We start from the raw sequence: 15,873 nt of genomic DNA on the forward strand, positions 1-15,873 counted from the left end.
TTTGTCGTCCATACGATGTGCTATTATATGGATGACATTCACTTGAGTGGTAATGTATGGATCAAATGCCTCTACGCCCAAGGTAAGATGATGAGTGGTATGACCGCAAGTTGTGAGCGTGTAGTCTAAGGGGAGAGGTAGCTTTGATACTGAAGGATATATATGTCTCATATATATATATATATATATACTAAGGTATTTAATTGTGGGTTGGCTTTGATACAACTATATATGCATAATTATATGTATATATGGGACGTATTTACTTTTGGGTAGCTTTGATATGGAAGTATATATATGGGTATATATATGGAAGTATTTAGTATTCAACCTAGAGCCTAGATTTTCATTTTTGTATTTATATAATTGTGGGGTTGGGCTGAAATGAAACTCTTGTGTAGGTACGCTAACAACAAAACATGAAGCTCGACTAGTTACGTTATATTATGAGAGAACATATGTATGCTATCGTGTATTTTGCTAGAAGTTTCAAATTTTCCTAAGTTTGTGAGGACATATGGAACGTGCTTGCATCATGATAAATCATTCATTACATACTTGCATTGTTCCTCCCCTTATAAGTTTCTTATTCGGTTAAGTAACTCTTTTCTATTATAACATTGTTCTCACAAGAGTTGCACCATTTTGCTATAGATGGTAGCCTATTACCCACCGGAAGGGAATGAGGCGTTCTTGGGTATCTTTGGCACACCTACCTTGCTCTAGAGAGTGTTGTATTTTGTGGGGTACATAGAGCCACCCTAATACTTGTGGACATAGAGGCATGTGCAGGAGGAACCATGGTTTGATTTGCAAGTGTCCATCCTAGCTTGTACACGGGCACTGTGATAGAACCATCCAATTTATAAGAGCACAAGTACAATGGTAGCACGCAAGCGGTCGCACTATCATACTTGAGCCCATATAAACTTTGTAGTCCATCGAGTACCACGAAGGGTCTCAATTCATTGCCAACATACAACCAAGATCATATATGATTCAACATACATGCCACATGTTACATAGAGTTCACAATTACATTGCCATACATCAGAGTGTGATTAAAGTTATTACAAACCAAGTTCAAATAAAGTAGTAGCAGAAACAAAGTAGTTTTTCAACCAACATCTCACACCATTGTTCAAATACTTGCCAATCTATGATCACATCCCACAAAAGCATCATAGAGGAGTTCATAAGAAGCGCTTTGCCTAGGGCTCACTCCTTGTCCACGGCGGGACAGAAACAATTCTTATAATATCCATGATAGATTGTATTATCTGCAACAAGTTGAGAAATAAATCCTGAGTACAAGAAGGTACTCAGCTAGACTTACCCATCATAAACCAAAAATAATGTGACTCCAAGGATCATGCAAGGCTTTATAAGTGGAGCTAGCTTGACAATATTTTGCATAAAAAGCCACTAGTTCAACTATACATTTTACAATTCGGTATCAAGTTAATTATAGCTATTCACCTCTAGATTAACCACTAACCTATGCCAAACATGTGATATATCATTATGTAGCATCACAATAATAACCATAGCCAGTGTAGCATTCCCATGTCCAATATAACCATCAAATTCCATAGTCTAGTTACTACAATGCTAGGACTAGTCGAGTGTCTCACTATCCGGGAGAGACGACAATTCGAATCGGTTGCAACCAGCTGGGTAGTTATTCCTAATACAAACCCACACTTCCCCTATCGTGGTCGTGTTGGGTCACCTTTGGTACAACTCAGGTTCACATTTCGTGGGTTCGATCAGCGCCGTATAACCAGGGACAACAAGCTGCCAGGACGTTCAGGCCTAGCTTGCCCTTGGGCTCATGTCTGGCTCCCCACACATCCTTACTACCATCCATAGTGTGCACTTTGATAGAACGAGGCCCTGCCTGAGTTGAGCTACTCGGCTTCGTGGTCAGAATGAGTTATCCGACCAGCTAAGTGAGAGGCATGCGTTCAATCTTGACAGATGTGCCAACAATAGTATGGTCCTTAATCGACATAGGCGGGACCAACATAGCCCAACCAACACCATTGCAAATAAGTTCCCACCTGGTCCCCACTTATTGACCCCCATGGTTCTTTTCCACGATAGCAAATATAGCCAACCATGCTCCGGTATCCACCTATATCTTGTAGGTGATAGGAAATTACTCAACTTCTACCGGTCTAAGCATGGCTAAGCATATATTTGATCCTGGACCTACATAGGGTTCAAGGTATATTTCTAGACAAGAGCATCAAGTGTTTCCAACCAACTCTATTACCTAATGCATCAAACATAAAGGACTCAAGTGATATTGATAAAAATACAGGAGACTTAGAATGTTCTGGGGCTTGCCTTTTAGGAACAAAGTGGGTCGGTGGTCAGGGCACTCTAGAAGTTCATAAGTGGCCAACTCCTCTCCTTCAGGAGCTATGGTTTGGGGTGTCCCTTGATTGTCCTCGGCCTCTTTTTTGAATTCTAGTAGGGTCACTCCTTCGGGCGATCCTATATGCATGAGCATGAATAAGATATCATGGATGCATAGGTACTGACATGGATGATATCATATGATGAAATGCATAATCATGAGTGTTCTTAACATCAACGTATAAGGGTGATAACAAGATTAACTTCTTTCACTGAGTAGGTGCATAACTCCTCTCTAGTAATTAAACAAACACCTATTTAAACATTTTCTGGGCTACAAGACAGCAACCACTTGTTTTTAACCATAATTGGAGTTATACACATCCAAACACTATGATCTTGGACTTGCTGGAAATCTTATAAAATTTCCTACAACTTTCCTTTAATCATCTTAAGGTGATTCTATAGCTATCTAGGTCAAACAATTCAATCTTTCAGATCCATCTAGAGGACAAGCAAATATGACAGCAGACTTCTAACAACTATACCTCTTAAACCATTAGGCCTATGACTATGAAATTTTTGGACAAGCAATATGAATAAGTTATCTACATCTTTGTTATTAACAAGTTTCACAAAAGAGGTCAGTATCATCATGCATTTGTCAACACAACAGAAACTACTCATACAACCATTTAGTTGAATTCTAAAGCAATAATTAACTAGTTGCCTATAACCATTAACTTCTAAGCCCAATTAAGAACCTCAACAGATCATATGCATCACAAGTACAACAAAAAACATCATGGTTAAGCCCAAATAATTTACTTATGTGCATTTATTAATTTCCTTATATAATAAGGTGATTTAAAGGATAAATATTTACATTACTCAATAAATCCTGAGAAATTTACAGTAGCCTACATATGACCCTAATAGTCTACTATACAAATTTCATGCCATTTAGATAAGTATAGCAACCTCTACAAAAATGATTATTTGCATAGGCTTATTTTAGCAAAAAATAGTTTAACGTAGTGAAAAGTGTCAAACAATATATTTAATATTTTTCTTACTTTCATCCTAGCATAAGAACTCTGTGTAAAAATTTGCATGATTATATGTTATATATTTTTACCCCAATTATTTTTACTAGAAACTAGCAATTATTTAAGATTAAATAGGAAGACCATATTCCAAGTATGCCTACTATAGGTTTAGTTTTTTTCCTAGCTATAGCATGTCAACACAAGACTAGAAAAATTGGAATCACTATTTTTGCACAGACCTAGGCTATCCCTAACGCAAGAAGAGAGAAAATGAGAGAGCTTGGAGGAGCGTGCCCACACGCGAGCGTGAGGTCAGCAGTGCTTTGGTGATGGCCGTGGTGATGATGAACTTGTCCTAAGGCTTTACATGGGCTCGATCGACGCAGCTAGCGGCTCGGGTAGGTGGAGTGGCTCATGGTGGAGCTATGGGCGAGGTGGATTGGGTGGTGGTGCTGCATGGTTGGTGTGTGAGCTAGCTGAGGCGTGCGACGACTAAGGTGGCTTGCTCTGCTCGGCTTCGAGCGAGAGAGCGAGGCAAGGTGAGGCAGAGAGAGTGAGCGCACGTGGAGAGCGAGCGGGGATGCGGCTCCCTTTGCTGTCCGCCCTGGCCTAACATGTAGGACCGACACCAGCGTATGGCATCCACATGGTGGACGTGGCCTATGGCCGATCGGCCATGACGTCGCGCTGCCCTGGTCTATTTTAGGCCTGCAACAGATGACTAACAGAGCAAGTCCGTGTACATGTAACTCCTAAATGAGCTCGATTCATCGAAAACTTCCCTAATACAAATTATAGAGCTATCAGAGATCTACAACTTTGCTTAAATGAGTTTGGCCTAATTCGAGCTGATTTACAAGTTACAATGCTCCAAAGTGGTGCACATTAAAATCGAAATCAGCTTGTGACAGCACTTTTTTTAGTTTCAAAACAACATTAAGTTGATTCTTGTGAGCCCTATTTGACCTTGTTAGGCACTAAATTAGCTCATGACCCTTATATAAAGTTTGTTACCTATAAGATAAGATACAACTTTTCGTAAGGGTGCACTACCATGCAAACACTCTAAGCTACTGTTCAACTTTGGTCAAACTAGCATCATGAATAATGCCATTTTGAGTGAACTAGGACTTAGAAGCAAAATTGGACCATGTCATGAATACAAACATTGTTCCATTTACCATCCTAGATATGTCTAAGGTGTTTTGTTACCTCACAACCATCTCTTGCATTGGTCACACATTATCACAAGCATATGCATGTACATAATCAACATCACATGTGATGATATGTAAAGAATAAGATGAAATTCCATATCCTCATGCTCATGAATGCTTGGATGATGCTTGTGCTCACAAAATGCAAGTGCCAAATGCAATGCTTAAGATTAGGGTGTTACAAGCACCGCAGTGCAGGGTTGGAAAGCATAGTCTGAGGAAAGAACCCCTTGGGAAGGCGTTCAAGTGGAAGCCTTTGAGATCTTGAGCACACTTTGTCAGTAGCATGGTGATTCACTTACCAATAGTGCAACAGGATCTATTCCTTAGGTGGATCCAGCTATTGCAGTTTAGAGGCAGCATGACCTCATTTTTGTGGTGCGGGACCATGATGAGTGGGCACAGAGCTTGAGTCCTGCTATGAGTGCTATGTTCGCTTTCCTGTTGATGTTTTATGCCCAAGAAGATGCCCGCTATTTCTGGCAAGAGTCTTATAACATCTGTGTGAACAAGTTCATGGAAGCTAGGGAAGTACAATGAAGGCTAAAGAAGCGTGTGCGTAAGCATAAGAAGATAGCTAGGGAGGCTCTTTGGGACACTGCTAACACTCATATAGCATTAGGAGCCCTCTAGACTTAGATGGAGAATGTTGTTGTAGATAGGAACGCATCACAAGTTGAGACATAGGCCACCCATGCTCAGAGGGTTCAGGCCATCCAACAGAGGGATGAGGCCTATAATCTTGCAGAGGCTAGAGAGGAGGCTAGGACAAGGACTATGGTTCTAGCTGGGTGGCTGGAGAATGACTACCGTTAGAGGGAGGCGAAGTACCGATGTCAGATTCAGGAGCACTAGAACACCATTATGGAGCTTCAGCATGATGTTCATCGCCTCAATAACATCATTAATCCTATTCCTCCCCCAATAGCCGTAGAAGAGGAAGATCTAGAAATGTTCGTGGAAGGTGACGGTTGGGAAGAGGAAGAGGAAGAACAACTTGTGCCTGTGGACAATGATGAGGCAAATGCTGTGTCCGATGTTGACAGTGACCACTCTGAGGCATAACTCAGCTATAGTGCTTAGCTAGATGCGCTAGCTCCTTATCTTTTTCTTTTTTTATGTAATGAACATGTAGCTTAAGTTTCAATCTTCGAATGTATCATTGATGTAACATGGGAACCTTGCATTTTGGTCCATGAGGGTTGGAATTTTAATTAAATCCTAGTTTCGTTTTGCTGGTGAAATTTGACATGCATGTTAACGTGTTGCAAGTATGATAAGTGATCAAATTGGTGATGTCATGTTGTGAGAATGAATTATTGTGCCTCTGTTTTATTGTATGAATTTAGATTCTCTCCAGTAAATTCAATTTGGCATGATTACACAATTCTTCTACAATTTCTTGACATCAGCCAATAATTAGTTATTGTTGCAATTTTGCAGATGACTCGCACTCGCGCTGGGCAGGTACCAGCCAAGGTGGCAATGAGGGTGACCTACCACCACCTCTACCAGCCTCCGTGAATGAGTTTTTTTGCACAATTCTTGGGGAATCAGCGAGTAATGGAAGAAACACTATGCCTCATTGCGCAGAATACTGCCCGTGCCCGCTAGCAAAATCAGGGGCCAGAACCCAATCAATACAGTACATTTAAGGACTTTCTGGAGACTAAACCTCCTATCTTTAAAGAGATAGAAGAACCGCTCTAGGCTGATGAGTGGTTGAATACTATTGAATAGAAGTTCCGTCTGTTGAGGGTCACCGAAATGATGAAGGCCAAGTATGCATCGCATCAACTATAGGGGCCTGTAGGTATCTAGTGGACTCATTATTTGTCTGCCTTACCTGCTGGAGCAAATGTTACCTGGAGCAATTCAAGACAACCTTTAGGGGGCATCATATACCCTAGGGCTGATGCGGATGAAGGCCATTGAGTTTATGAAGCTGACACAGGGGACAAAGACTCTCACCGAGTATATGCATGCATTCAACAATTTGTCTAGATATGAACCAGCATTTGTGGATACTGAAGAGAAAAAGATAGAAAGCTTCAAGAGAGGCCTTAGCACCAAGTTGATGAAAACAATGACCAACTCCAAATGTGCTATATACAATGACTTCGTTAGTGATGCCCTGACATAGGAAAGCCGAACAACCTACATGCGGTAACAAAAGGCCACAAATGGGCAGCTGAGGCAGGTGCCTTAGGGTCTTCTCACTCTAGAGCTCTAGTGGCACCTAGGCCACAATTCCGTCCCCCAGCACCTAAATTTAGGCCTCCCCAGTAGAAAGCCCAGGTAGTCGTCCTCAGCAGGTATTTCACAGAGCCTCCACTATTGCTATGACCAAGGGTAACACAGGCCAAGGAAGCTCCGTAGGGCCAAAAAGCAATCTGCCATGTTTCAATTGCAACCAAACCAGCCATTGGTCCAGGGAATGCCCGTATCCCAAGAAGGGTGCAAATTAGAATTAAGGCAACCAAAAACAAGATAATCCTAAGGCATGTCCTGGGTACGTGCATAATACACCAGTGGAGGAGATTCCCATAGGGGAGGTCATGACTGCTGGTATGTTTCTTGTAAACAAGCACCTTGCAATTATTTTATTTGATTCTGGAGCTTCACATTCATTTATGAGGCAAACATTTGCATCTAAGCATGATCAGAAAATAATTGAGGTAGACAATGGTGGTTATAGTATAAGTTCAGCAGGGGCTACTATTTCCACAAACAATTAGTTAGAGATGTACTCATCTCCATACAAGAGTGGGAGTAGACTATGGATCTTATAGTATTGCTAGGATTAGCCACAGATGTGATATTGGGCATGAAATGGATGAGTGGGCACAGAGTTCTTATCGACACATCCACTCAAACCATTATGTTGAGGGAACCTAAAGGGGATGGTGCTTTCCTAGTGCAACTTCCTAGAAGTTTTGATCTTCAAAACCTATCTTGTGCCATCCAAACCACTACTCTCTATGATATTCCTATAGTTTGTGAGTTTTCAGATGTATTTCTAGATGAGTTGCCTAGTTTGCCGCCAGATAGGGATGTCGAGTTTAAGATTGAGTTAGTGCTAGGTACAACACCTATCTCAAGAAGACCCTATAGGTTGCCACCCAATGAGCTAGTCAAACTTAAAATTCAGCTACAAGAACTTATGGACAAAGGTCTCACTCGACCTAGTTCGTCTCCCTAGGGTTGTCTAGCTTTATTTGTGAAGAATAAGGACAAATCGTTATAGATGTGTGTGGACTATAGGCCACTTAATGCCATAGCCATAAAGAACAAGTATCCTTTCCATCGTATTGATATTTTGTATGATCAATTGGCAAGAGCAAAGGTATTCTCTAAGATTGATTTGAGATCAGGCTATCACTAGATTAAGATCAGGCCAGAGGACATACCTAAGATAGCTTTCTCCACTAGATACTGCTTGTATGAGTATTTGGTCATGTCTTTCGGACTGACAAATGCTCCTGCCTATTTCATGTACGTGATAAATTTGCTGTTCATGCCCGAGCTTGACAAGTTCATGGTCATGTTTATCGATGATATCCTGATTTACTCTGAGAATGAGGCAGATCATGTAGAGCATCTAAGAGTTGTCTTGTCTAGGCTGAGAGAGCATAAATTGTATACCGAGTTTAGCAAGTGTGAATTCTGGCTGAAGAAAGTACCTTTCTTGGGTCATATATTATCTAAAGATGGAATCTTTATAGACCAATCTAAAGTACAAGAGGTCATGGATTGGAAGGCCCTAACTTCGGTTCATGAAGTTTGGAGTTTTCTAGGGCTAGCAGGCTATTATTGTCGTTTCATTCCCGACTTTTCCAAAATAGCTAAGCCCATGACTAGATTACTTCAAAAGCATGAAAAGTTTAATTGGACTCCATAGTGTGAGGCTACTTTTCACACTCTACGAACCTTGCTAACCATTGCACTTGTTCTGGCACAACCCGACATTGAATAGCCTTTCGATGTGTTCTGTGATGCATTAGGTATAGGTTTAGGGTGTGTGCTTATGCAAGAAGGTCGAGTTATTGCATATGCTTCTTGGCAGTTGAGAAGGCATGAAGTCAACTATCCTACCCATGATTTAGAGCTTGCCGCAATTGTCCATGCATTGAATATATGGATACATTATTTGTTGGGGAATGTATGTCACATATACGCTGATCACAAAAGTCTCAAATATATCTTCACTCAACCTGAATTGAACATGAGACATCATAGATGGTTAGAGCTAATTAAGGACTATAATTTGGAAGTGCACTATCATCTGGGAAAAGCCAATGTTGTAGCAGATGCACTTAGTCAGAAATCTCATTGTAACACCTTAGAAGCCTTGTTGGAAGATGGGTTTAATCTATTACATCCTGTTGTGCTACACAACATCACTGTCAGTTGTTCACTTAAGAGCAAAATCATAGAACTATAGAAGACAGATGTAGGTGTGTTTCACATAAAGAGAAAGATGAAGGAACATGAAACTAAGCATTTCAGGTTGGATGAAAAAGGTGTGCTATGGTTCAAAAACAACTAGTGGTACCGAAAGACCATGAACTTAGAAATTAAATCCTAGATGAAGCTCATTCATCCACGTTGTCCATCCATCTGGGTAGTAGCTTAATGTATCAAGATTTAAAAACTCATTTTTATGGACCAAGATGAAGAAAGAGATCATCGCCAATGTCGCCTGGTGTGATAATTGTAGTAGAGTCAAAGATGATCATTTGAAGCCTACCGGATTGCTCCAACCTTTACCTGTTCTAGGATGGAAGTGGGAGGAGATCAGCATGGATTTTATTGTTGGACTCCCAACTACTCAGAAAGGTTTTGATTCGATATGGGTAATTGTAGACCGTTTGACTAAATCCACACATTTCATCCTAGTCAAGACCAACTATCGACCTTATGATTACGCAACATTGTATATTGCACATGTAGTGTGGCTACATGGAATACCAAAAACCATTGTGTTAGATCGAGGATCCGCTTGATTTTGGGAGCACTTGCACAAGCAGTTAGGTACCAACCTAGTCCGAAGCTCATCATATCACCCTCAGACCTCTAGGCAGACTGAGTGAGTAAATCAAATCTTATAAGATATGTTGAGAGCATGTGTGATCTCTTCCAAGGGTTCATGGGAAAAGTGGCTACCTTTAGCTGAGTTTTCCTACAACAACAATTATCAAGAGAGCATCAAGATGGCTCCTTTTGAGGCTTTGTACGGTCAAAAATGTAGAACTCTTTTGAATTGGGTTGGGCTTGGAGAGAGGAGATACTATGTCATTGATTTTGTCACAGAAGCTGAAGAGCAAGTGTGTATTATCCAACAACATATGAAAGCCACTCAGTCTAGGCAAAAGAGTTATGCTGACAAGAGAAGAAGGCCTATCGAATTTGAGGTAGGTGACTATGTATACCTCAAGGTATCACCCATGAAAAAGGTGCAACGGTTTGGGGTGAAAAGAAAACTAGCACCTAGATATGTAGGCCTATACAAGATCATCGAACGAAGTGGAAGAGTGGCCTACAAGCTATAGTTACCTCTAGAAATGCGAGCCATATTCAATGTCTTTCATGTTTCTCAACTTAAAAAGTGCCTTCGCATACCTGATGAAGCCATTGAACCCGCCAATATTAAGCTCCAATCAGATTTGACTTATGAAGAGAAACCAATCCAAGTTTTGGAAGAAATGGAAAGAGTCACCCGGAGTAAGGTCATCAAGTTCTACAAAGTGGTGTGGAATAATCACGGTGAACAAGATGCCATGTGGGAATAGGAGGATTATTTACGTGAGGTTTATCCCGCCTTTTATGAAAAATGGTAGGTCTTTCAAATCTCAGGATGAAATTTCTATAAGGGGGAGGGGCTGAACACCCTAGCGTTAAGCATGCATTTAGCACTTGTATTTCATGAGCACAAGCATCATCCAAGCATTCATGAGCATGAGCATGTGAAGTTTCATTTCATTCACCTTCTCTTTATCACATGGGCCAATTTTGCTTCTAAGTCCTAGTTTACTCAAAATGTCATTTTTCATGATGCTAGTTTGAACAAAGTTGAATAGTAGCTTAGAGTGTTTGCATGGCAGTGCACCCTTAATAAAAGTTGTAGATTATCTTATGGGTAACAAACTTTATTTAAGGGACATGAGCTAATTCAGTGCCTAACATAATAAAAAATAGCTCCAAATAGCAATCAAATGTTGTTTAGGGACTTAGAAATTTTGCTGTCTAAAGCTGGTTTTCCATTTCAAAGTAGCTTAATTTGGAGCATTGTAGTTTGAAAACCATGGCGAATTAGAGGAAGCTTTCTAAAGCAAAGTTGGAGAGTACATGTAGCTCTACATTTCCTATTAAGAGGGTTTTCACCAACTTGAGCTCTTTTGGGAGTTATAAGTGCTTGATGTTGCTCCGTCAGTCAGCCATCGTCGGCCTGAAATCGAGCAGCAGCAGCGCAGTAGTGGCCGACCGGCGCTAGGCCACATGCACCGCGTGGTGGCCGCTCACAGGCGTCGCCCTAGCCGGTTAGGCCAGCAGGGTGAGAAAAGGGAGGTGAAGCCACTACACTCGCTCATTCTCACTCTCTCGCTCTGCTCTCTCCCTCTCGCTAGCTCGTTGAGCGGAGATGTGTTCGCCGTGCCCCTGCACACCTTCACCACACTCATGTGCCACCACCGCTGCACCTCCATCCAATCCATTATGTGCATAGTTTCACAGTGAGCTGCTCTACCTCCCCAACCTACCATTGCCACTATTCGAGCCCAAGTAATACGACATTTCACGTCGCCGTCGCCGCCATGGCCACGGAGTGCCGCCGTGCTCCAAGCTCACCATGGCCAGCCCTATCCGCTTCTCCTCCTACCTCTTTCTCCCTAGGTCCATCATCATCTTAGGTCATAGATGCTCATGTCATCGTTTATTTAATCGCTACCGCCACCACCGCACGGGAATGAGCTCCGGACCGAGCGCGCCCGCCATGGCCACGAGCTCAAGCTTGTCGTGGCTAGCCCTCGCGAGGCCCCACCTTGCCCCTCATGTGTTCATTTTTGAGCCACCATGGACCCTAGTGCCTACCCCAAAGATAGAGACCTATCACGGACCACAGGCTTCACCAGAATGGCATGCACTACACTGTCGTGCTCTCACTGCCGTGTTGCCATGCATGCGCCAAGCTCACCGGCGCTTTATCAAACACTAACCCTAGCCCTTGGATGTCAAGTAGGTCACCCTAAAGCCTTAACCGAGCTCAGGAGAGCTCAGCTTTGCCAAGAATGGCAATGGCACCACCGTGCACCTCCACCGTGCCGCCATTATCGCCGCCGCCGTGTCTAACCGCCGTAATCGGCTCAACCACCTACACCACTAGACTCGGGTTGACTAGGGGTGCACGATGGTGGTGGTGGTTTCGCTAGAGACCTCACCACCGGTCAAACACCATGCCCTGCCTCGGTCTCACTAGCGCGTGGGTCCCGTTGACCCATGGGGCCCAGCTATCAGTGCCTGGGTGTGTTGTGTCGGGTGTACATAACATTTAGGGTTTTGTTTGTTTTTTATTCTTTTTCTAGTTTTGAATGTAAACTTTGGAAATTCATAACTGGAGCTAAGGTTGTCCAATTCGAGTGAACCAAATTTTGCTAGATTCATCATGAAGTGTAGTATTTGGTAAAATTATGTAACCTACTATTTGGGATATTTTTTTGGGAGAATTAAATTAAGCTAGTAAAGTGCTTTTAAAATAGTTTTTATCTTGTAAAATGCATAACATGAGCTAGAGAGGTGCTCAAATTGTGATTCCAATTTTGTTAGTCTTGTGTTGACATTATCTAGCTAGGAAACTTTAACTATCGTTGTTTTTTGGGAAACTTTGACTTTTTCTTTTTCTTTTTTTTCTTGGCTTAGGAGAACACAAGAAGTAACCACAGAAAATTTGAGCTTAAACAAGTGGAAGACGTGGCCTGTGGAAAATTTAGAAGATGTGCTCAAAACTAACAAAAAGCTTTCAGGCTCAAAAAGACAATCTTGTGACTAGTTTTTGGGAAAAATAAATTTGTGAAACCCGGCAACGCCGGGGATAGACGATTCTTAATTTTTTTGCTGATTGATTTTGATATAAAGAACGTCTCAATCAGAGTTCGTGTGCGAAAGTTATGACCGGTTTAAGAACTAACTCTGAAATAGAGGACAAAACAGGAACAATACGTGCAAAATTAGTCACGATAGCTAGGGTTTGATGGAAACAATGGAGAAAACACACGAACTGGACTCTAACATGACCTAAACCAGCATCAAGACCTTGACTAGGACACAAACTCAACACGATAGACTCTAAAACAGAAATATGCAAAGACTATGGTACAGAAGGTTCTAGGACAGGAAAAATGAGTATGGCACTGGACTATGGGATGAATGTGAAACACTTAAAACTAGAGGATAGATGTGAACCTAACGGTATACCTTAGCTCTGAATACCACTTGATGGGAACGGGGATCCCGATCTTCCATCAAGTGATGATAACTATCATTTTGGTAGAGCACAACACATAGATCCGGCTTCAGATCCGAAGACCCAAACCCTGCAATCTTAGCACAACAACTCCTCAGGTTATTAACCGTATCACCAAGCTGGTTGACCTTGCCATGAAAGATAATCCCTACCTGCAAAACAAAGAACACAAGCAAGAACTCAAAAGAACACAGCTCAAGATTTAGGACAAACTGCAGATGAATGATTAAGCACACGAGTTGGAGTTCCACAAACCGATAGACGGTGACTGTCACTGATAGAATGATCTAAGCAAAACCCAAACCTAATGATAGTGGCAGTGTATGTTATAATGGTATTATGGTTATCGCCTACCCTGTACGCACCCCCCTAATGGGCTCAAAGATGATATAGGCCCATTGGACCAAATACGATACCACAACACCTTGATAGATTCTGGACACTAACTTGTTTTGACGATTCCCATTGATTCTAAAGGGATTTTGATGTGGTACTACTTCCATTGGTTTCCTTATGAAATTATCTTTCCATCCATATGTGGATCATAAAAACTAGAGTCTAGACGCGTCCTGGTTGACTAGTTTATGGCAGACTGGTCTTGGAGGCCGAGGCAGACTCGAATTCATGTTGGACCAGCCCTCCGGTTTGTGTTGGACGTCCTTGCTGGTCATCTTTGCCTCCATCTCTTCCTACAAGTTTCTCATGACCCTCTACAATGTTCCTAAGAAATAATATAACATCATTAGGCAGTAGTCTATTCTCAAAAGTATGAAAAGGATCGCATAAGAACGAGCTCACCTCTAAATTTAGCTGGCGCATTCGAGCTTGGGTCATTGGACCTTGCTTATTGTTTGGAGGATTACTGGGTGCATCCAAAGGAGTGATGTCCTTATCACCTACCCTCTAGGCTATATAGAGAGGGGTAGGGACCCCTCATCGTCATTCTATTCCTTTACATTCTAGCACACAACTATAATCAGCAACCCCCTATGACCGAGCATACGGATATAAAGAGATCCACTTCAAACTGGATGTAAGGTACCACATACTTGAACCAGTATAATGCCTGTATCTTATGTGCTACGCATCTAATTCCCTATATGCAAATACGTTGTTTGATATTGCTAGAGTAAATATTTTCGACAGTTGGCATGCTAGGTATGCCCCACATTCATAGGAGATTGTAAAAAGATGAACTCGATGGAGTTACCATAGGCTTAGGCCACAACTACATGAATAAAAGCTTCCAAACTTATGGTATGGCCAGCCATTGGGCAAATGATTTAGTATAGAGATAAAAAAGGGTTATCAGGCCATAGAATAGGCCCATGTGGGCTAGGATGATCAGACACCCATTAATGCCCACCAAATAGGTAGCGTATATATATATAACGGGGGTGGGTTCTAGGGTTTCCTTCCCCCAAATTTTTCTTCCTCACCGCCACCACCATCCTTATTCTCCAAGTGTCCTCCATTGCCCCTCCATCTGGCCTTCGCTCCCTGCCTCTATGCTAGGAATCACAACTCCTCAAGGCAATGAGTTGTTGATGGTTAACAAGTCAGCAATATTCTTTGTATTCCTTATCTCTTCAATCTCCATTGGGCCCTCCTCAAGCTCGAGGTGTTGTTCTGCTTCCTTCTTTACTCTTCTTGCTAGTAACTATGGTTGAGGTGTTGTTTTGTATCCCCTATCTCTTCAATATTCTCATGAAAGTTAATTTTGCCATACATAGTTACTCTTGCTTGAATACATGTTAAATTGCCATAGTAAATAGATTGTTTTTCTTATTTAGTAAATATCTACTTGTTGATTGCATCTTCATTAGTAGATAGTTGCCATACTCGATGTTTCCATTCGAATAGAATAATGCAAACTTGAAGTGTATCCATTGGCCCTAGTATATTATATATATTCAATGGGCTTTTGCTATGTCATGGAAGACTCTTGGTTGAACTTGTCATTTATAGCATGAGAGTGCAAATCAGTTATTAAATAAATTATTATGCAATCTATCATTTTCATGTATATGCGTCTTGATTGCTTGTTGAATGATTACAGTATAAACCAAGATAAATACATGATATAGTACTTGTCTTTTTAAATCCATAAATATGTGTATTTTGGTGATATTTTACAATACTATTTAGATTATGTAAGTCCATTTGAACACCATCTAAATAGTCTACATGCTTAGCAAAGGGTCATAGTCTATTTAATGTTTAAAGTTTAGGATAACACTAGCAGATATCACGATAAGCTGTCTGAGGTGTTGGCCCTGAAGAGGGACAATGTAATAACCTAGCCCATTAGTGTTCTAGATTTGGCACCCATGTATTCTACTAAGATGGATAAGTACCACTTTGGTTGTCAATAGAGACAGAGTTCAAGTTATAATCCTCTATGTTTCAAACATAGTGCTTTCATATTAACCCTTCTACATGAAAAGATAATGTAAGTGTTGTCATGTGAAGATATAAGAAGATGGCCTCATTGCATTGTGCTTGATGAAAAGTACTCTTGAGGCAGAAAGGAAGATGACCCATTTCAAAAACTATGATGTAACCCTAGAAACAATAGATCATTAGACAATGACAGTGACCACTATTATCTCTTCGTTCAAAATTTTCTAGATAGAACTTCCAATACATACAAATTCCACTGTCCATTCCAATCTTCCATTCCTATTTATTTCCAACCCTAATGCCTACTCCCACATGGATCTAT

This window comes from Miscanthus floridulus, chromosome 7, assembly GCF_019320115.1.
Source record: "Miscanthus floridulus cultivar M001 chromosome 7, ASM1932011v1, whole genome shotgun sequence".
Taxonomy (NCBI): Eukaryota; Viridiplantae; Streptophyta; class Magnoliopsida; order Poales; family Poaceae; genus Miscanthus; species Miscanthus floridulus.